This window comes from Rattus norvegicus, chromosome 12 (assembly GCF_036323735.1).
Source record: "Rattus norvegicus strain BN/NHsdMcwi chromosome 12, GRCr8, whole genome shotgun sequence".
Classification (NCBI taxonomy): domain Eukaryota; kingdom Metazoa; phylum Chordata; class Mammalia; order Rodentia; family Muridae; genus Rattus; species Rattus norvegicus.
Window position 1 is genome coordinate 8,955,205 of NC_086030.1, and position 21,949 is coordinate 8,977,153.

The 21,949-nt window shown below is 44.1% G+C and overlaps 8 non-coding genes across 8 annotated transcripts; all 8 read left to right on the forward strand.

Moving 5' to 3' along the window:
- The first annotated feature begins 1,726 nt into the window (after window positions 1–1,726).
- On the forward strand, window positions 1,727–1,844 carry LOC134481448 (5S ribosomal RNA). Its single transcript, XR_010056885.1, has one exon. It is a non-coding gene; the product is annotated as a 5S ribosomal RNA (ribosomal RNA).
- Window positions 1,845–4,175: 2,331 nt separating this feature from the next.
- Window positions 4,176–4,293, forward strand: LOC134481449 (5S ribosomal RNA). Its single transcript, XR_010056886.1, has one exon. It is a non-coding gene; the product is annotated as a 5S ribosomal RNA (ribosomal RNA).
- A 3,370-nt stretch (window positions 4,294–7,663) lies between these two features.
- On the forward strand, window positions 7,664–7,781 carry LOC134481450 (5S ribosomal RNA). Its single transcript, XR_010056887.1, has one exon. It is a non-coding gene; the product is annotated as a 5S ribosomal RNA (ribosomal RNA).
- Window positions 7,782–10,126: 2,345 nt separating this feature from the next.
- LOC134481451 (5S ribosomal RNA) lies at window positions 10,127–10,244 on the forward strand. The gene has a single exon (XR_010056888.1). It is a non-coding gene; the product is annotated as a 5S ribosomal RNA (ribosomal RNA).
- Window positions 10,245–12,577: 2,333 nt separating this feature from the next.
- LOC134481452 (5S ribosomal RNA) lies at window positions 12,578–12,695 on the forward strand. Its single transcript, XR_010056889.1, has one exon. It is a non-coding gene; the product is annotated as a 5S ribosomal RNA (ribosomal RNA).
- A 4,158-nt stretch (window positions 12,696–16,853) lies between these two features.
- On the forward strand, window positions 16,854–16,971 carry LOC134481453 (5S ribosomal RNA). Its single transcript, XR_010056890.1, has one exon. It is a non-coding gene; the product is annotated as a 5S ribosomal RNA (ribosomal RNA).
- Window positions 16,972–19,326: 2,355 nt separating this feature from the next.
- LOC134481454 (5S ribosomal RNA) lies at window positions 19,327–19,444 on the forward strand. Its single transcript, XR_010056891.1, has one exon. It is a non-coding gene; the product is annotated as a 5S ribosomal RNA (ribosomal RNA).
- A 2,350-nt stretch (window positions 19,445–21,794) lies between these two features.
- Window positions 21,795–21,912, forward strand: LOC134481455 (5S ribosomal RNA). Its single transcript, XR_010056892.1, has one exon. It is a non-coding gene; the product is annotated as a 5S ribosomal RNA (ribosomal RNA).
- Window positions 21,913–21,949: the final 37 nt, after the last annotated feature.

Sequence of the window (21,949 nt, forward strand, 5' to 3'; positions counted from 1 at the left end):
GATGTGGCTGAGCTGAAGCACACAGGCGGGAAACTCTGCAGAATCCGCGGCCCTGAGCATCTGAGCACGCTTCAAGTCTCCGATTAAATTTTAAAAATGGCCTCCAATAAAACTACATTGCAAAAAATGGGAAAAAAAAAACAGAATGGAAAGAGTAAAAGAGCTGAAGAGGCTGAGCCTGAAGAATTTGTGGTAGAAAAAGTACTGAACCATTGTGTAGTGAACTATTTCGTGAAGTGGAAGGGGTTTACAGATGCCGATAATACTTGGGTACCAGGAGAAAATTTAGATTGTCCAGAATTAATTGAAGCACTTCTTCATTCTCGAAAAGCTGGTAAAGAAAACGATTGTCCAAAAAGGAAATCTTTATCTGATAGTGAATCCGATGAGAGCAAATCGAAGAAGAGAGATGCTGCTGATAAGCAAAGGAGGCGAATATGAAGTGGCCTCAGATTGTCATCTCCTTCTATGAGGAGTGGCTGATTTGGCATTCTTGTACCGAAATGAAGTACAATAATTGTTTGCATATATAAATACACAATATTATATATATATGTATATAATATATATATACATACATATATATATATATATATATATATATATGAATGATCTGGATCTTGGGTTTTGAATTACTAGTGTGGATCAAATAGATTCCTGATGAAAATCACGTCTGATATGCTAGTTTTGAAAGCATTGGCAGTAGTTGGGAGATTTTTGGTTTTCGTTCTGCGTCAAAAGGCACTGACTCCTTTGAGCGAGTGAGAGCTCTCTGTAGTTGCTTCCTGTAACAGTAGAGTACTTGACACCATGTTGTATTTCCTCGGCTTGAAGAACAGCTTTTCTTAAACACTGGGGAGATTTTACAGTCATGACCCAAGTCAGAACTTATTTTTAACTGGGACACAGAAGGACCATTCTGGTTTGTGTGTGTGTGTGTGTGTGTGTGTGTGTGTGTGTGTGTGTGTGTGTTTGTTTGTATGCAGTGTATGCATAAAACACTTACATAACCTGTCTGTTTTAGCTTGCTTTTAATACTCAAAAGAGCTGAACGTGAAAACACAGGTTGATGAGAGGCCATCAGCCTGAACATTTTCCTGAAACCATAACCTTTCGGATTAAGCAGAGTCTGTAATGTATTGGATAGTTTAAAAGCAAGCCCATCAGAATTGATGTATTATCAAATAAATACAGTAGTTTATTTTCATACCAACTCCACCTTCAAAAAACGGAATTAAACAAAGTAGTAGCTTGATTTAACAACGAGACTTGGCCTAGTGTGGTGGTGTGCACCTTTAATGCCAGAACTCTAGAGGCAGGTGGAGCTGTGATTTAAGAGGCCAGCTGATATACAGAGGCAGGTCCGAGTCAGCTGTTCTGTGTAAAGGTTCCTCTTGTTGAACCATTCCTTTGTAGGAAGTTAAAATCTGTACTAAAAGGTTATGATTCATGGAATCTGTTTGATGTAGAAGTAGAATCATGGTTAGAGCTGATGTTGGCCATTAAGTCCTGCTGTGGTTTAGTCCCTGGAAGCTCTGGTTGGTTGGTGGTGTTGTTCATATGGGGTCTCAAGTCCCTTCAAGCTCTTTTAGTCCTTTCTCTGATTTCTTCAACTGGGGTCCTGCGCTCAGTTCACTGGTTTGTTGCTCGCATTCACCTATGTATCTGCCGTATTCTGGCTGTGTCAATGAATAGTTTTATATTCCTTTAAAAAAATGTCAGAAGAGCCTACAGCCATACCACCCTGAACGCGCCCGATCTCGTCTGATCTCGGAAGCTAAGCAGGGTCGGGCATGCTTAGTACGTGGATGGGAGACCACCTGGGATACCGGGTGCTGTAGGCTTTTGGGGGTTGGGGATTTAACTCAGTGGTAGAGCTCTTGCCAGGCAATCAAAATCAGGAGCTCAGGAGCTCAGGAGCTCAGGAGCCAGTGATTTCAGGACAGCAGGGATACACAGTGAGACCATGTGCGTAACAAACCAACAGAAACCAAAACAACAAAGCAACCTTAAAAAACCCATCCCAAACCAAACCAAACCAAACCAACAAACAGAAATAGACTTTACAACTTTTTAAAAAAGATGTATTTCTTATATATAAGTACACTGTAGCTGTCTTCAGACACACCAGAAGAGGGCATCAGATCTCACTACAGATGGCTGTGAGACACCATGTCGTTGCTGGGATTTGAACTCAGAACCTCTGGAAGAGCAGTCAGTGCTCTTAACCACTAAGCCATCCTTCCAGCCCGACTTTACAACTTTTATTCTGTCTTTTTTTTTCCTTCCCCAGAGCTAAGGATCGAACCCAGGGCCTTGTGCTTGCTAGGCATGTGCCCTACGACTGAGTTAAATACCCAACCCTAAAAATAGACTTTAAAAATGTCAGAGGAGGGTTCGGTCCCCAGCTCCGAAAAAAAAGAACCAAAAAAAAAAAAATGTCAGAGGAACCCCTCCTCTAGGATGTGGCTGAGCTGAAGCACACAGGCGGGAAACTCTGCAGAATCCGCGGCCCTGAGCATCTGAGCACGCTTCAAGTCTCCGATTAAATTTTAAAAATGGCCTCCAATAAAACTACATTGCAAAAAATGGGAAAAAAAAAAACAGAATGGAAAGAGTAAAAGAGCTGAAGAGGCTGAGCCTGAAGAATTTGTGGTAGAAAAAGTACTGAACCATTGTGTAGTGAACTATTTCGTGAAGTGGAAGGGGTTTACAGATGCCGATAATACTTGGGTACCAGGAGAAAATTTAGATTGTCCAGAATTAATTGAAGCACTTCTTCATTCTCGAAAAGCTGGTAAAGAAAACGATTGTCCAAAAAGGAAATCTTTATCTGATAGTGAATCCGATGAGAGCAAATCGAAGAAGAGAGATGCTGCTGATAAGCAAAGGAGGCGAATATGAAGTGGCCTCAGATTGTCATCTCCTTCTATGAGGAGTGGCTGATTTGGCATTCTTGTACCGAAATGAAGTACAATAATTGTTTGCATATATAAATACACAATATTATATATATATGTATATAATATATATACATACATATATATATATATATATATGAATGATCTGGATTTTGGGTTTTGAATTACTAGTGTGGATCAAATAGCATCCTGATGAAAATCACGTCTGATATGCTAGTTTTGAAAGCATTGGCAGTAGTTGGGAGATTTTTGGTTTTCGTTCTGCGTCAAAAGGCACTGACTCCTTTGAGCGAGTGAGAGCTCTCTGTAGTTGCTTCCTGTAACAGTAGAGTACTTGACACCATGTTGTATTTCCTCGGCTTGAAGAACAGCTTTTCTTAAACACTGGGGAGATTTTACAGTCATGACCCAAGTCAGAACTTATTTTTAACTGGGACACAGAAGGACCATTCTGGTTTGTGTGTGTGTGTGTGTGTGTGTGTGTGTGTGTGTGTGTGCGTTTCTTTGTATGCAGTGTATGCATAAAACACTTACATAACCTGTCTGTTTTAGCTTGATTTTAATACTCAAAAGAGCTGAACGTGAAAACACAGGTTGATGAGAGGCCATCAGCCTGAACATTTTCCTGAAACCATAACCTTTCAGATTAAGCAGAGTCTGTAATGTATTGGATAGTTTAAAAGCAAGCCCATCAGAATTGATGTATTATCAAATAAATACAGTAGTTTATTTTCATACCAACTCCACCTTCAGAAAACGGAATTAAACAAAGTAGTAGCTTGATTTAACAACAAGACTTGGCCTAGTGTGGTGGTGTGCACCTTTAATGCCAGAACTCTAGAGGCAGGTGGAGCTGTGATTTAAGAGGCCAGCTGATCTACAGAGGCAGGTCCGAGTCAGCTGTTCTGTGTAAAGGTTCCTCTGGTTGAACCATTCCTTTGTAGGAAGTTAAAATCTGTACTAAAAGGTTATGATTCATGGAATCTGTTTGATGTGGAAGTAGAATCATGGTTAGAGCTGAGGTTGGCCATTAAGTCCTGCTGTGGTTTAGTCCCTGGAAGCTCTGGTTGGTTGGTGGTGTTGTTCATATGGGGTCTCAAGTCCCTTCAAGCTCTTTTAGTCCTTTCTCTGATTTCTTCAACTGGGGTCCTGCGCTCAGTTCACTGGTTTGTTGCTCGCATTCACCTATGTATCTGCCGTATTCTGGCTGTGTCAATGAATAGTTTTATATTCCTTTAAAAAAATGTCAGAAGAGCCTACAGCCATACCACCCTGAACGCGCCCGATCTCGTCTGATCTCGGAAGCTAAGCAGGGTCGGGCATGCTTAGTACGTGGATGGGAGACCACCTGGGATACCGGGTGCTGTAGGCTTTTGGGGGTTGGGGATTTAACTCAGTGGTAGAGCTCTTGCCAGGCAATCAAAATCAGGAGCTCAGGAGCTCAGGAGCTCAGGAGCTCAGGAGCTCAGGAGCTCAGGAGCTCAGGAGCTCAGGAGCTCAGGAGCTCAGGAGCTCAGGAGCTCAGGAGCCCAGGAGCCCAGGAGCTCAGGAGCCCAGGAGCCCAGGAGCCCAGGAGCCCAGGAGCCCAGGAGCCCAGGAGCTCAGGAGCTCAGGAGCTCAGGAGCTCAGGAGCTCAGGAGCTCAGGAGCTCAGGAGCTCAGGAGCTCAGGAGCTCAGGAGCTCAGGAGCTCAGGAGCTCAGGAGCTCAGGAGCTCAGGAGCTCAGGAGCTCAGGAGCTCAGGAGCTCAGGAGCTCAGGAGCTCAGGAGCTCAGGAGCTCAGGAGCTCAGGAGCTCAGGAGCTCAGGAGCTCAGGAGCTCAGGAGCTCAGGAGCTCAGGAGCTCAGGAGCTCAGGAGCTCAGGAGCTCAGGAGCTCAGGAGCTCAGGAGCTCAGGAGCTCAGGAGCTCAGGAGCTCAGGAGCTCAGGAGCTCAGGAGCTCAGGAGCTCAGGAGCTCAGGAGCTCAGGAGCTCAGGAGCTCAGGAGCTCAGGAGCTCAGGAGCTCAGGAGCTCAGGAGCTCAGGAGCTCAGGAGCTCAGGAGCTCAGGAGCTCAGGAGCTCAGGAGCTCAGGAGCTCAGGAGCTCAGGAGCTCAGGAGCTCAGGAGCTCAGGAGCTCAGGAGCTCAGGAGCTCAGGAGCTCAGGAGCTCAGGAGCTCAGGAGCTCAGGAGCTCAGGAGCTCAGGAGCTCAGGAGCTCAGGAGCTCAGGAGCTCAGGAGCTCAGGAGCTCAGGAGCTCAGGAGCTCAGGAGCTCAGGAGCTCAGGAGCTCAGGAGCTCAGGAGCTCAGGAGCTCAGGAGCTCAGGAGCTCAGGAGCTCAGGAGCTCAGGAGCTCAGGAGCTCAGGAGCTCAGGAGCTCAGGAGCTCAGGAGCTCAGGAGCTCAGGAGCTCAGGAGCTCAGGAGCTCAGGAGCTCAGGAGCTCAGGAGCTCAGGAGCTCAGGAGCTCAGGAGCTCAGGAGCTCAGGAGCTCAGGAGCTCAGGAGCTCAGGAGCCAGTGATTTCAGGACAGCAGGGATACACAGTGAGACCATGTGCGTAACAAACCAACAGAAACCAAAACAACAAAGCAACCTTAAAAAACCCATCCCATACCAAACCAAACCAAACCAACAAACAGAAATAGACTTTACAACTTTTTTAAAAAGATGTATTTCTTATATATAAGTACACTGTAGCTGTCTCAGACACACCAGAAGAGGGCATCAGATCTCACTACAGATGGCTGTGAGACACCATGTCGTTGCTGGGATTTGAACTCAGAACCTCTGGAAGAGCAGTCAGTGCTCTTAACCACTAAGCCATCCTTTCAGCCCGACTTTACAACTTTTATTCTGTCTTTTTTTTTCCTTCCCCAGAGCTAAGGATCGAACCCAGGGCCTTGTGCTTGCTAGGCATGTGCCCTACGACTGAGTTAAATACCCAACCCTAAAAATAGACTTTAAAAATGTCAGAGGAGGGTTCGGTCCCCAGCTCCGAAAAAAAAGAACCAAAAAAAAAAAAATGTCAGAGGAACCCCTCCTCTAGGATGTGGCTGAGCTGAAGCACACAGGCGGGAAACTCTGCAGAATCCGCGGCCCTGAGCATCTGAGCGCGCTTCAAGTCTCCGATTAAATTTTAAAAATGGCCTCCAATAAAACTACATTGCAAAAAATGGGAAAAAAAAAAACAGAATGGAAAGAGTAAAAGAGCTGAAGAGGCTGAGCCTGAAGAATTTGTGGTAGAAAAAGTACTGAACCATTGTGTAGTGAACTATTTCGTGAAGTGGAAGTGGTTTACAGATGCCGATAATACTTGGGTACCAGGAGAATATTTAGATTGTCCAGAATTAATTGAAGCACTTCTTCATTCTCGAAAAGCTGGTAAAGAAAACGATTGTCCAAAAAGGAAATCTTTATCTGATAGTGAATCCGATGAGAGCAAATCGAAGAAGAGAGATGCTGCTGATAAGCAAAGGAGGCGAATATGAAGTGGCCTCAGATTGTCATCTCCTTCTATGAGGAGTGGCTGATTTGGCATTCTTGTACCGAAATGAAGTACAATAATTGTTTGCATATATAAATACACAATATTATATATATATGTATATAATATATATATACATATATATATATATATATATATATATGAATGATCTGGATCTTGGGTTTTGAATTACTAGTGTGGATCAAATAGATTCCTGATGAAAATCACGTCTGATATGCTAGTTTTGAAAGCATTGGCAGTAGTTGGGAGATTTTTGGTTTTCGTTCTGCGTAAAAAGGCACTGACTCCTTTGAGCGAGTGAGAGCTCTCTGTAGTTGCTTCCTGTAACAGTAGAGTACTTGACACCATGTTGTATTTCCTCGGCTTGAAGAACAGCTTTTCTTAAACACTGGGGAGATTTTACAGTCATGACCCAAGTCAGAACTTATTTTTAACTGGGACACAGAAGGACCATTCTGGTTTGTGTGTGTGTGTGTGTGTGTGTGTGTGTGTGTGTGTGTGTGTGCGTTTGTTTGTATGCAGTGTATGCATAAAACACTTACATAACCTGTCTGTTTTAGCTTGCTTTTAATACTCAAAAGAGCTGAACGTGAAAACACAGGTTGATGAGAGGCCATCAGCCTGAACATTTTCCTGAAACCATAACCTTTCGGATTAAGCAGAGTCTGTAATGTATTGGATAGTTTAAAAGCAAGCCCATCAGAATTGATGTATTATCAAATAAATACAGTAGTTTATTTTCATACCAACTCCACCTTCAAAAAACGGAATTAAACAAAGTAGTAGCTTGATTTAACAACGAGACTTGGCCTAGTGTGGTGGTGTGCACCTTTAATGCCAGAACTCCAGAGGCAGGTGAAGCTGTGATTTAAGAGGCCAGCTGATATACAGAGGCAGGTCCGAGTCAGCTGTTCTGTGTAAAGGTTCCTCTTGTTGAACCATTCCTTTGTAGGAAGTTAAAATCTGTACTAAAAGGTTATGATTCATGGAATCTGTTTGATGTAGAAGTAGAATCATGGTTAGAGCTGATGTTGGCCATTAAGTCCTGCTGTGGTTTAGTCCCTGGAAGCTCTGGTTGGTTGGTGGTGTTGTTCATATGGGGTCTCAAGTCCCTTCAAGCTCTTTTAGTCCTTTCTCTGATTTCTTCAACTGGGGTCCTGCGCTCAGTTAACTGGTTTGTTGCTCGCATTCACCTATGTATCTGCCGTATTCTGGCTGTGTCAATGAATAGTTTTATATTCCTTTAAAAAAATGTCAGAAGAGCCTACAGCCATACCACCCTGAACGCGCCCGATCTCGTCTGATCTCGGAAGCTAAGCAGGGTCGGGCATGCTTAGTACGTGGATGGGAGACCACCTGGGATACCGGGTGCTGTAGGCTTTTGGGGGTTGGGGATTTAACTCAGTGGTAGAGCTCTTGCCAGGCAATCAAAATCAGGAGCTCAGGAGCTCAGGAGCTCAGGAGCCAGTGATTTCAGGACAGCAGGGATACACAGTGAGACCATGTGCGTAACAAACCAACAGAAACCAAAACAACAAAGCAACCTTAAAAAACCCATCCCAAACCAAACCAAACCAAACCAACAAACAGAAATAGACTTTACAACTTTTTTAAAAAGATGTATTTCTTATATATAAGTACACTGTAGCTGTCTTCAGACACACCAGAAGAGGGCATCAGATCTCACTACAGATGGCTGTGAGACACCATGTCGTTGCTGGGATTTGAACTCAGAACCTCTGGAAGAGCAGTCAGTGCTCTTAACCACTAAGCCATCCTTCCAGCCCGACTTTACAACTTTTATTCTGTCTTTTTTTTTCCTTCCCCAGAGCTAAGGATCGAACCCAGGGCCTTGTGCTTGCTAGGCATGTGCCCTACGACTGAGTTAAATACCCAACCCTAAAAATAGACTTTAAAAATGTCAGAGGAGGGTTCGGTCCCCAGCTCCGAAAAAAAAGAACCAAAAAAAAAAAAATGTCAGAGGAACCCCTCCTCTAGGATGTGGCTGAGCTGAAGCACACAGGCGGGAAACTCTGCAGAATCCGCGGCCCTGAGCATCTGAGCACGCTTCAAGTCTCCGATTAAATTTTAAAAATGGCCTCCAATAAAACTACATTGCAAAAAATGGGAAAAAAAAAAACAGAATGGAAAGAGTAAAAGAGCTGAAGAGGCTGAGCCTGAAGAATTTGTGGTAGAAAAAGTACTGAACCATTGTGTAGTGAACTATTTCGTGAAGTGGAAGGGGTTTACAGATGCCGATAATACTTGGGTACCAGGAGAAAATTTAGATTGTCCAGAATTAATTGAAGCACTTCTTCATTCTCGAAAAGCTGGTAAAGAAAACGATTGTCCAAAAAGGAAATCTTTATCTGATAGTGAATCCGATGAGAGCAAATCGAAGAAGAGAGATGCTGCTGATAAGCAAAGGAGGCGAATATGAAGTGGCCTCAGATTGTCATCTCCTTCTATGAGGAGTGGCTGATTTGGCATTCTTGTACCGAAATGAAGTACAATAATTGTTTGCATATATAAATACACAATATTATATATATATGTATATAATATATATATACATACATATATATATATATATATATATATATATGAATGATCTGGATCTTGGGTTTTGAATTACTAGTGTGGATCAAATAGATTCCTGATGAAAATCACGTCTGATATGCTAGTTTTGAAAGCATTGGCAGTAGTTGGGAGATTTTTGGTTTTCGTTCTGCGTCAAAAGGCACTGACTCCTTTGAGCGAGTGAGAGCTCTCTGTAGTTGCTTCCTGTAACAGTAGAGTACTTGACACCATGTTGTATTTCCTCGGCTTGAAGAACAGCTTTTCTTAAACACTGGGGAGATTTTACAGTCATGACCCAAGTCAGAACTTATTTTTAACTGGGACACAGAAGGACCATTCTGGTTTGTGTGTGTGTGTGTGTGTGTGTGTGTGTGTGTGTGTGTGTGTGTGTTTGTTTGTATGCAGTGTATGCATAAAACACTTACATAACCTGTCTGTTTTAGCTTGCTTTTAATACTCAAAAGAGCTGAACGTGAAAACACAGGTTGATGAGAGGCCATCAGCCTGAACATTTTCCTGAAACCATAACCTTTCGGATTAAGCAGAGTCTGTAATGTATTGGATAGTTTAAAAGCAAGCCCATCAGAATTGATGTATTATCAAATAAATACAGTAGTTTATTTTCATACCAACTCCACCTTCAAAAAACGGAATTAAACAAAGTAGTAGCTTGATTTAACAACGAGACTTGGCCTAGTGTGGTGGTGTGCACCTTTAATGCCAGAACTCTAGAGGCAGGTGGAGCTGTGATTTAAGAGGCCAGCTGATATACAGAGGCAGGTCCGAGTCAGCTGTTCTGTGTAAAGGTTCCTCTTGTTGAACCATTCCTTTGTAGGAAGTTAAAATCTGTACTAAAAGGTTATGATTCATGGAATCTGTTTGATGTAGAAGTAGAATCATGGTTAGAGCTGATGTTGGCCATTAAGTCCTGCTGTGGTTTAGTCCCTGGAAGCTCTGGTTGGTTGGTGGTGTTGTTCATATGGGGTCTCAAGTCCCTTCAAGCTCTTTTAGTCCTTTCTCTGATTTCTTCAACTGGGGTCCTGCGCTCAGTTCACTGGTTTGTTGCTCGCATTCACCTATGTATCTGCCGTATTCTGGCTGTGTCAATGAATAGTTTTATATTCCTTTAAAAAAATGTCAGAAGAGCCTACAGCCATACCACCCTGAACGCGCCCGATCTCGTCTGATCTCGGAAGCTAAGCAGGGTCGGGCATGCTTAGTACGTGGATGGGAGACCACCTGGGATACCGGGTGCTGTAGGCTTTTGGGGGTTGGGGATTTAACTCAGTGGTAGAGCTCTTGCCAGGCAATCAAAATCAGGAGCTCAGGAGCTCAGGAGCTCAGGAGCCAGTGATTTCAGGACAGCAGGGATACACAGTGAGACCATGTGCGTAACAAACCAACAGAAACCAAAACAACAAAGCAACCTTAAAAAACCCATCCCAAACCAAACCAAACCAAACCAACAAACAGAAATAGACTTTACAACTTTTTAAAAAAGATGTATTTCTTATATATAAGTACACTGTAGCTGTCTTCAGACACACCAGAAGAGGGCATCAGATCTCACTACAGATGGCTGTGAGACACCATGTCGTTGCTGGGATTTGAACTCAGAACCTCTGGAAGAGCAGTCAGTGCTCTTAACCACTAAGCCATCCTTCCAGCCCGACTTTACAACTTTTATTCTGTCTTTTTTTTTCCTTCCCCAGAGCTAAGGATCGAACCCAGGGCCTTGTGCTTGCTAGGCATGTGCCCTACGACTGAGTTAAATACCCAACCCTAAAAATAGACTTTAAAAATGTCAGAGGAGGGTTCGGTCCCCAGCTCCGAAAAAAAAGAACCAAAAAAAAAAAAATGTCAGAGGAACCCCTCCTCTAGGATGTGGCTGAGCTGAAGCACACAGGCGGGAAACTCTGCAGAATCCGCGGCCCTGAGCATCTGAGCACGCTTCAAGTCTCCGATTAAATTTTAAAAATGGCCTCCAATAAAACTACATTGCAAAAAATGGGAAAAAAAAAAACAGAATGGAAAGAGTAAAAGAGCTGAAGAGGCTGAGCCTGAAGAATTTGTGGTAGAAAAAGTACTGAACCATTGTGTAGTGAACTATTTCGTGAAGTGGAAGGGGTTTACAGATGCCGATAATACTTGGGTACCAGGAGAAAATTTAGATTGTCCAGAATTAATTGAAGCACTTCTTCATTCTCGAAAAGCTGGTAAAGAAAACGATTGTCCAAAAAGGAAATCTTTATCTGATAGTGAATCCGATGAGAGCAAATCGAAGAAGAGAGATGCTGCTGATAAGCAAAGGAGGCGAATATGAAGTGGCCTCAGATTGTCATCTCCTTCTATGAGGAGTGGCTGATTTGGCATTCTTGTACCGAAATGAAGTACAATAATTGTTTGCATATATAAATACACAATATTATATATATATGTATATAATATATATACATACATATATATATATATATATATATGAATGATCTGGATTTTGGGTTTTGAATTACTAGTGTGGATCAAATAGCATCCTGATGAAAATCACGTCTGATATGCTAGTTTTGAAAGCATTGGCAGTAGTTGGGAGATTTTTGGTTTTCGTTCTGCGTCAAAAGGCACTGACTCCTTTGAGCGAGTGAGAGCTCTCTGTAGTTGCTTCCTGTAACAGTAGAGTACTTGACACCATGTTGTATTTCCTCGGCTTGAAGAACAGCTTTTCTTAAACACTGGGGAGATTTTACAGTCATGACCCAAGTCAGAACTTATTTTTAACTGGGACACAGAAGGACCATTCTGGTTTGTGTGTGTGTGTGTGTGTGTGTGTGTGTGTGTGTGTGTGCGTTTCTTTGTATGCAGTGTATGCATAAAACACTTACATAACCTGTCTGTTTTAGCTTGATTTTAATACTCAAAAGAGCTGAACGTGAAAACACAGGTTGATGAGAGGCCATCAGCCTGAACATTTTCCTGAAACCATAACCTTTCAGATTAAGCAGAGTCTGTAATGTATTGGATAGTTTAAAAGCAAGCCCATCAGAATTGATGTATTATCAAATAAATACAGTAGTTTATTTTCATACCAACTCCACCTTCAGAAAACGGAATTAAACAAAGTAGTAGCTTGATTTAACAACAAGACTTGGCCTAGTGTGGTGGTGTGCACCTTTAATGCCAGAACTCTAGAGGCAGGTGGAGCTGTGATTTAAGAGGCCAGCTGATCTACAGAGGCAGGTCCGAGTCAGCTGTTCTGTGTAAAGGTTCCTCTGGTTGAACCATTCCTTTGTAGGAAGTTAAAATCTGTACTAAAAGGTTATGATTCATGGAATCTGTTTGATGTGGAAGTAGAATCATGGTTAGAGCTGAGGTTGGCCATTAAGTCCTGCTGTGGTTTAGTCCCTGGAAGCTCTGGTTGGTTGGTGGTGTTGTTCATATGGGGTCTCAAGTCCCTTCAAGCTCTTTTAGTCCTTTCTCTGATTTCTTCAACTGGGGTCCTGCGCTCAGTTCACTGGTTTGTTGCTCGCATTCACCTATGTATCTGCCGTATTCTGGCTGTGTCAATGAATAGTTTTATATTCCTTTAAAAAAATGTCAGAAGAGCCTACAGCCATACCACCCTGAACGCGCCCGATCTCGTCTGATCTCGGAAGCTAAGCAGGGTCGGGCATGCTTAGTACGTGGATGGGAGACCACCTGGGATACCGGGTGCTGTAGGCTTTTGGGGGTTGGGGATTTAACTCAGTGGTAGAGCTCTTGCCAGGCAATCAAAATCAGGAGCTCAGGAGCTCAGGAGCTCAGGAGCTCAGGAGCTCAGGAGCTCAGGAGCTCAGGAGCTCAGGAGCTCAGGAGCTCAGGAGCTCAGGAGCTCAGGAGCTCAGGAGCTCAGGAGCTCAGGAGCTCAGGAGCTCAGGAGCTCAGGAGCTCAGGAGCTCAGGAGCTCAGGAGCTCAGGAGCTCAGGAGCTCAGGAGCTCAGGAGCTCAGGAGCTCAGGAGCTCAGGAGCTCAGGAGCTCAGGAGCTCAGGAGCTCAGGAGCTCAGGAGCTCAGGAGCTCAGGAGCTCAGGAGCTCAGGAGCTCAGGAGCTCAGGAGCTCAGGAGCTCAGGAGCTCAGGAGCTCAGGAGCTCAGGAGCTCAGGAGCTCAGGAGCTCAGGAGCTCAGGAGCTCAGGAGCTCAGGAGCTCAGGAGCTCAGGAGCTCAGGAGCTCAGGAGCTCAGGAGCTCAGGAGCTCAGGAGCTCAGGAGCTCAGGAGCTCAGGAGCTCAGGAGCTCAGGAGCTCAGGAGCTCAGGAGCTCAGGAGCTCAGGAGCTCAGGAGCTCAGGAGCTCAGGAGCTCAGGAGCTCAGGAGCTCAGGAGCTCAGGAGCTCAGGAGCTCAGGAGCTCAGGAGCTCAGGAGCTCAGGAGCTCAGGAGCTCAGGAGCTCAGGAGCTCAGGAGCTCAGGAGCTCAGGAGCTCAGGAGCTCAGGAGCTCAGGAGCTCAGGAGCTCAGGAGCTCAGGAGCTCAGGAGCTCAGGAGCTCAGGAGCTCAGGAGCTCAGGAGCTCAGGAGCTCAGGAGCTCAGGAGCTCAGGAGCTCAGGAGCTCAGGAGCTCAGGAGCTCAGGAGCTCAGGAGCTCAGGAGCTCAGGAGCTCAGGAGCTCAGGAGCTCAGGAGCTCAGGAGCTCAGGAGCTCAGGAGCTCAGGAGCTCAGGAGCTCAGGAGCTCAGGAGCTCAGGAGCTCAGGAGCTCAGGAGCTCAGGAGCTCAGGAGCTCAGGAGCTCAGGAGCTCAGGAGCTCAGGAGCTCAGGAGCTCAGGAGCTCAGGAGCTCAGGAGCTCAGGAGCTCAGGAGCTCAGGAGCTCAGGAGCTCAGGAGCTCAGGAGCTCAGGAGCTCAGGAGCTCAGGAGCTCAGGAGCTCAGGAGCTCAGGAGCTCAGGAGCTCAGGAGCTCAGGAGCTCAGGAGCTCAGGAGCTCAGGAGCTCAGGAGCTCAGGAGCTCAGGAGCTCAGGAGCTCAGGAGCTCAGGAGCTCAGGAGCTCAGGAGCTCAGGAGCTCAGGAGCTCAGGAGCTCAGGAGCTCAGGAGCTCAGGAGCTCAGGAGCTCAGGAGCTCAGGAGCTCAGGAGCTCAGGAGCTCAGGAGCTCAGGAGCTCAGGAGCTCAGGAGCTCAGGAGCTCAGGAGCTCAGGAGCTCAGGAGCTCAGGAGCTCAGGAGCTCAGGAGCTCAGGAGCTCAGGAGCTCAGGAGCTCAGGAGCTCAGGAGCTCAGGAGCTCAGGAGCTCAGGAGCTCAGGAGCTCAGGAGCTCAGGAGCTCAGGAGCTCAGGAGCTCAGGAGCTCAGGAGCTCAGGAGCTCAGGAGCTCAGGAGCTCAGGAGCTCAGGAGCTCAGGAGCTCAGGAGCTCAGGAGCTCAGGAGCTCAGGAGCTCAGGAGCTCAGGAGCTCAGGAGCTCAGGAGCTCAGGAGCTCAGGAGCTCAGGAGCTCAGGAGCTCAGGAGCTCAGGAGCTCAGGAGCTCAGGAGCTCAGGAGCTCAGGAGCTCAGGAGCTCAGGAGCTCAGGAGCTCAGGAGCTCAGGAGCTCAGGAGCTCAGGAGCTCAGGAGCTCAGGAGCTCAGGAGCTCAGGAGCTCAGGAGCTCAGGAGCTCAGGAGCCAGTGATTTCAGGACAGCAGGGATACACAGTGAGACCATGTGCGTAACAAACCAACAGAAACCAAAACAACAAAGCAACCTTAAAAAACCCATCCCAAACCAAACCAAACCAAACCAACAAACAGAAATAGACTTTACAACTTTTTTAAAAAGATGTATTTCTTATATATAAGTACACTGTAGCTGTCTCAGACACACCAGAAGAGGGCATCAGATCTCACTACAGATGGCTGTGAGACACCATGTCGTTGCTGGGATTTGAACTCAGAACCTCTGGAAGAGCAGTCAGTGCTCTTAACCACTAAGCCATCCTTTCAGCCCGACTTTACAACTTTTATTCTGTCTTTTTTTTTCCTTCCCCAGAGCTAAGGATCGAACCCAGGGCCTTGTGCTTGCTAGGCATGTGCCCTACGACTGAGTTAAATACCCAACCCTAAAAATAGACTTTAAAAATGTCAGAGGAGGGTTCGGTCCCCAGCTCCGAAAAAAAAGAACCAAAAAAAAAAAAATGTCAGAGGAACCCCTCCTCTAGGATGTGGCTGAGCTGAAGCACACAGGCGGGAAACTCTGCAGAATCCGCGGCCCTGAGCATCTGAGCGCGCTTCAAGTCTCCGATTAAATTTTAAAAATGGCCTCCAATAAAACTACATTGCAAAAAATGGGAAAAAAAAAAACAGAATGGAAAGAGTAAAAGAGCTGAAGAGGCTGAGCCTGAAGAATTTGTGGTAGAAAAAGTACTGAACCATTGTGTAGTGAACTATTTCGTGAAGTGGAAGTGGTTTACAGATGCCGATAATACTTGGGTACCAGGAGAATATTTAGATTGTCCAGAATTAATTGAAGCACTTCTTCATTCTCGAAAAGCTGGTAAAGAAAACGATTGTCCAAAAAGGAAATCTTTATCTGATAGTGAATCCGATGAGAGCAAATCGAAGAAGAGAGATGCTGCTGATAAGCAAAGGAGGCGAATATGAAGTGGCCTCAGATTGTCATCTCCTTCTATGAGGAGTGGCTGATTTGGCATTCTTGTACCGAAATGAAGTACAATAATTGTTTGCATATATAAATACACAATATTATATATATATGTATATAATATATATATACATATATATATATATATATATATATATATGAATGATCTGGATCTTGGGTTTTGAATTACTAGTGTGGATCAAATAGATTCCTGATGAAAATCACGTCTGATATGCTAGTTTTGAAAGCATTGGCAGTAGTTGGGAGATTTTTGGTTTTCGTTCTGCGTAAAAAGGCACTGACTCCTTTGAGCGAGTGAGAGCTCTCTGTAGTTGCTTCCTGTAACAGTAGAGTACTTGACACCATGTTGTATTTCCTCGGCTTGAAGAACAGCTTTTCTTAAACACTGGGGAGATTTTACAGTCATGACCCAAGTCAGAACTTATTTTTAACTGGGACACAGAAGGACCATTCTGGTTTGTGTGTGTGTGTGTGTGTGTGTGTGTGTGTGTGTGTGTGTGTGTGCGTTTGTTTGTATGCAGTGTATGCATAAAACACTTACATAACCTGTCTGTTTTAGCTTGCTTTTAATACTCAAAAGAGCTGAACGTGAAAACACAGGTTGATGAGAGGCCATCAGCCTGAACATTTTCCTGAAACCATAACCTTTCGGATTAAGCAGAGTCTGTAATGTATTGGATAGTTTAAAAGCAAGCCCATCAGAATTGATGTATTATCAAATAAATACAGTAGTTTATTTTCATACCAACTCCACCTTCAAAAAACGGAATTAAACAAAGTAGTAGCTTGATTTAACAACGAGACTTGGCCTAGTGTGGTGGTGTGCACCTTTAATGCCAGAACTCCAGAGGCAGGTGGAGCTGTGATTTAAGAGGCCAGCTGATATACAGAGGCAGGTCCGAGTCAGCTGTTCTGTGTAAAGGTTCCTCTTGTTGAACCATTCCTTTGTAGGAAGTTAAAATCTGTACTAAAAGGTTATGATTCATGGAATCTGTTTGATGTAGAAGTAGAATCATGGTTAGAGCTGATGTTGGCCATTAAGTCCTGCTGTGGTTTAGTCCCTGGAAGCTCTGGTTGGTTGGTGGTGTTGTTCATATGGGGTCTCAAGTCCCTTCAAGCTCTTTTAGTCCTTTCTCTGATTTCTTCAACTGGGGTCCTGCGCTCAGTTAACTGGTTTGTTGCTCGCATTCACCTATGTATCTGCCGTATTCTGGCTGTGTCAATGAATAGTTTTATATTCCTTTAAAAAAATGTCAGAAGAGCCTACAGCCATACCACCCTGAACGCGCCCGATCTCGTCTGATCTCGGAAGCTAAGCAGGGTCGGGCATGCTTAGTACGTGGATGGGAGACCACCTGGGATACCGGGTGCTGTAGGCTTTTGGGGGTTGGGGATTTAACTCAGTGGTAGAGCTCTTGCCAGGCAATCAAAATCAGGAGCTCAGGAGCTCAGGAGCTCAGGAGCCAGTGATTTCAGGACAGCAGGGATACACAGTGAGACCATGTGCGTAACAAACCAACAGAAACCAAAACAACAAAGCAACCTTAAAAAACCCATCCCAAACCAAACCAAACCAAACCAACAAACAGAAATAGACTTTACAACTTTTTTAAAAAGATGTATTTCTTATATATAAGTACACTGTAGCTGTCTCAGACACACCAGAAGAGGGCATCAGATCTCACTACAGATGGCTGTGAGACACCATGTCGTTGCTGGGATTTGAACTCAGAACCTCTGGAAGAGCAGTCAGTGCTCTTAACCACTAAGCCATCCTTCCAGCCCGACTTTACAACTTTTATTCTGTCTTTTTTTTTCCTTCCCCAGAGCTAAGGATCGAACCCAGGGCCTTGTGCTTGCTAGGCATGTGCCCTACGACTGAGTTAAATACCCAACCCTAAAAATAGACTTTAAAAATGTCAGAGGAGGGTTCGGTCCCCAGCTCCGAAAAAAAAGAACCAAAAAAAAAAAAAATGTCAGAGGAACCCCTACTCTAGGATGTGGCTGAGCTGAAGCACACAGGCGGGAAACTCTGCAGAATCCGCGGCCCTGAGCATCTGAGCGCGCTTCAAGTCTCCGATTAAATTTTAAAAATGGCCTCCAATAAAACTACATTGCAAAAAATGGGAAAAAAAAACAGAATGGAAAGAGTAAAAGAGCTGAAGAGGCTGAGCCTGAAGAATTTGTGGTAGAAAAAGTACTGAACCATTGTGTAGTGAACTATTTCGTGAAGTGGAAGGGGTTTACAGATGCCGATAATACTTGGGTACCAGGAGAAAATTTAGATTGTCCAGAATTAATTGAAGCACTTCTTCATTCTCGAAAAGCTGGTAAAGAAAACGATTGTCCAAAAAGGAAATCTTTATCTGATAGTGAATCCGATGAGAGCAAATCGAAGAAGAGAGATGCTGCTGATAAGCAAAGGAGGCGAATATGAAGTGGCCTCAGATTGTCATCTCCTTCTATGAGGAGTGGCTGATTTGGCATTCTTGTACCGAAATGAAGTACAATAATTGTTTGCATATATAAATACACAATATTATATATATATGTATATAATATATATATACATACATACATATATATATATATATATATATATATATGAATGATCTGGATCTTGGGTTTTGAATTACTAGTGTGGATCAAATAGATTCCTGATGAAAATCACGTCTGATATGCTAGTTTTGAAAGCATTGGCAGTAGTTGGGAGATTTTTGGTTTTCGTTCTGCGTCAAAAGGCACTGACTCCTTTGAGCGAGTGAGAGCTCTCTGTAGTTGCTTCCTGTAACAGTAGAGTACTTGACACCATGTTGTATTTCCTCGGCTTGAAGAACAGCTTTTCTTAAACACTGGGGAGATTTTACAGTCATGACCCAAGTCAGAACTTATTTTTAACTGGGACACAGAAGGACCATTCTGGTTTGTGTGTGTGTGTGTGTGTGTGTGTGTGTGTGTGTGTGTGTGTGTGTGTGTGCGTTTGTTTGTATGCAGTGTATGCATAAAACACTTACATAACCTGTCTGTTTTAGCTTGCTTTTAATACTCAAAAGAGCTGAACGTGAAAACACAGGTTGATGAGAGGCCATCAGCCTGAACATTTTCCTGAAACCATAACCTTTCGGATTAAGCAGAGTCTGTAATGTATTGGATAGTTTAAAAGCAAGCCCATCAGAATTGATGTATTATCAAATAAATACAGTAGTTTATTTTCATACCAACTCCACCTTCAAAAAACGGAATTAAACAAAGTAGTAGCTTGATTTAACAACGAGACTTGGCCTAGTGTGGTGGTGTGCACCTTTAATGCCAGAACTCTAGAGGCAGGTGGAGCTGTGATTTAAGAGGCCAGCTGATATACAGAGGCAGGTCCGAGTCAGCTGTTCTGTGTAAAGGTTCCTCTTGTTGAACCTTTCCTTTGTAGGAAGTTAAAATCTGTACTAAAAGGTTATGATTCATGGAATCTGTTTGATGTAGAAGTAGAATCATGGTTAGAGCTGATGTTGGCCATTAAGTCCTGCTGTGGTTTAGTCCCTGGAAGCTCTGGTTGGTTGGTGGTGTTGTTCATATGGGGTCTCAAGTCCCTTCAAGCTCTTTTAGTCCTTTCTCTGATTTCTTCAACTGGGGTCCTGCGCTCAGTTAACTGGTTTGTTGCTCGCATTCACCTATGTATCTGCCGTATTCTGGCTGTGTCAATGAATAGTTTTATATTCCTTTAAAAAAATGTCAGAAGAGCCTACAGCCATACCACCCTGAACGCGCCCGATCTCGTCTGATCTCGGAAGCTAAGCAGGGTCGGGCATGCTTAGTACGTGGATGGGAGACCACCTGGGATACCGGGTGCTGTAGGCTTTTGGGGGTTGTGGATTTAACTCAGTGGTAGAGCTCTTGCCAGGCAATCAAAATCAGGAGCTCAGGAGCTCAGGAGCTCAGGAGCCAGTGATTTCAGGACAGCAGGGATACACAGTGAGACCATGTGCGTAACAAACCAACAGAAACCAAAACAACAAAGCAACCTTAAAAAACCCATCCCAAACCAAACCAAACCAAACCAACAAACAGAAATAGACTTTACAACTTTTTTAAAAAGATGTATTTCTTATATATAAGTACACTGTAGCTGTTCAGACACACCAGAAGAGGGCATCAGATCTCACTACAGATGGCTGTGAGACACCATGTCGTTGCTGGGATTTGAACTCAGAACCTCTGGAAGAGCAGTCAGTGCTCTTAACCACTAAGCCATCCTTCCAGCCCGACTTTACAACTTTTATTCTGTCTTTTTTTTTCCTTCCCCAGAGCTAAGGATCGAACCCAGGGCCTTGTGCTTGCTAGGCATGTGCCCTACGACTGAGTTAAATACCCAACCCTAAAAATAGACTTTAAAAATGTCAGAGGAGGGTTCGGTCCCCAGCTCCGAAAAAAAAGAACCAAAAAAAAAAAAAATGTCAGAGGAACCCCTCCTCTAGGATGTGGCTGAGCTGAAGCACACAGGCGGGAAACTCTGCAGAATCCGCGGCCCTGAGCATCTGAGCGCGCTTCAAGTCTCCGATTAAATTTTAAAAATGGCCTCCAATAAAACTACATTGCAAAAAATGGGAAAAAAAAACAGAATGGAAAGAGTAAAAGAGCTGAAGAGGCTGAGCCTGAAGAATTTGTGGTAGAAAAAGTACTGAACCATTGTGTAGTGAACTATTTCGTGAAGTGGAAGGGGTTTACAGATGCCGATAATACTTGGGTACCAGGAGAAAATTTAGATTGTCCAGAATTAATTGAAGCACTTCTTCATTCTCGAAAAGCTGGTAAAGAAAACGATTGTCCAAAAAGGAAATCTTTATCTGATAGTGAATCCGATGAGAGCAAATCGAAGAAGAGAGATGCTGCTGATAAGCAAAGGAGGCGAATATGAAGTGGCCTCAGATTGTCATCTCCTTCTATGAGGAGTGGCTGATTTGGCATTCTTGTACCGAAATGAAGTACAATAATTGTTTGCATATATAAATACACAATATTATATATATATGTATATAATATATATATACATACATATATATATATATATATATATATATATATATATATATGAATGATCTGGATCTTGGGTTTTGAATTACTAGTGTGGATCAAATAGATTCCTGATGAAAATCACGTCTGATATGCTAGTTTTGAAAGCATTGGCAGTAGTTGGGAGATTTTTGGTTTTCGTTCTGCGTCAAAAGGCACTGACTCCTTTGAGCGAGTGAGAGCTCTCTGTAGTTGCTTCCTGTAACAGTAGAGTACTTGACACCATGTTGTATTTCCTCGGCTTGAAGAACAGCTTTTCTTAAACACTGGGGAGATTTTACAGTCATGACCCAAGTCAGAACTTATTTTTAACTGGGACACAGAAGGACCATTCTGGTTTGTGTGTGTGTGTGTGTGTGTGTGTGTGTGTGTGTGTGTGTGCGTTTGTTTGTATGCAGTGTATGCATAAAACACTTACATAACCTGTCTGTTTTAGCTTGCTTTTAATACTCAAAAGAGCTGAACGTGAAAACACAGGTTGATGAGAGGCCATCAGCCTGAACATTTTCCTGAAACCATAACCTTTCGGATTAAGCAGAGTCTGTAATGTATTGGATAGTTTAAAAGCAAGCCCATCAGAATTGATGTATTATCAAATAAATACAGTAGTTTATTTTCATACCAACTCCACCTTCAAAAAACGGAATTAAACAAAGTAGTAGCTTGATTTAACAACGAGACTTGGCCTAGTGTGGTGGTGTGCACCTTTAATGCCAGAACTCTAGAGGCAGGTGGAGCTGTGATTTAAGAGGCCAGCTGATATACAGAGGCAGGTCCGAGTCAGCTGTTCTGTGTAAAGGTTCCTCTTGTTGAACCATTCCTTTGTAGGAAGTTAAAATCTGTACTAAAAGGTTATGATTCATGGAATTTGTTTGATGTAGAAGTAGAATCATGGTTAGAGCTGATGTTGGCCATTAAGTCCTGCTGTGGTTTAGTCCCTGGAAGCTCTGGTTGGTTGGTGGTGTTGTTCATATGGGGTCTCAAGTCCCTTCAAGCTCTTTTAGTCCTTTCTCTGATTTCTTCAACTGGGGTCCTGCGCTCAGTTAACTGGTTTGTTGGTCGCATTCACCTATGTATCTGCCGTATTCTGGCTGTGTCAATGAATAGTTTTATATTCCTTTAAAAAAATGTCAGAAGAGCCTACAGCCATACCACCCTGAACGCGCCCGATCTCGTCTGATCTCGGAAGCTAAGCAGGGTCGGGCATGCTTAGTACGTGGATGGGAGACCACCTGGGATACCGGGTGCTGTAGGCTTTTGGGGGTTGTGGATTTAACTCAGTGGTAGAGCTCT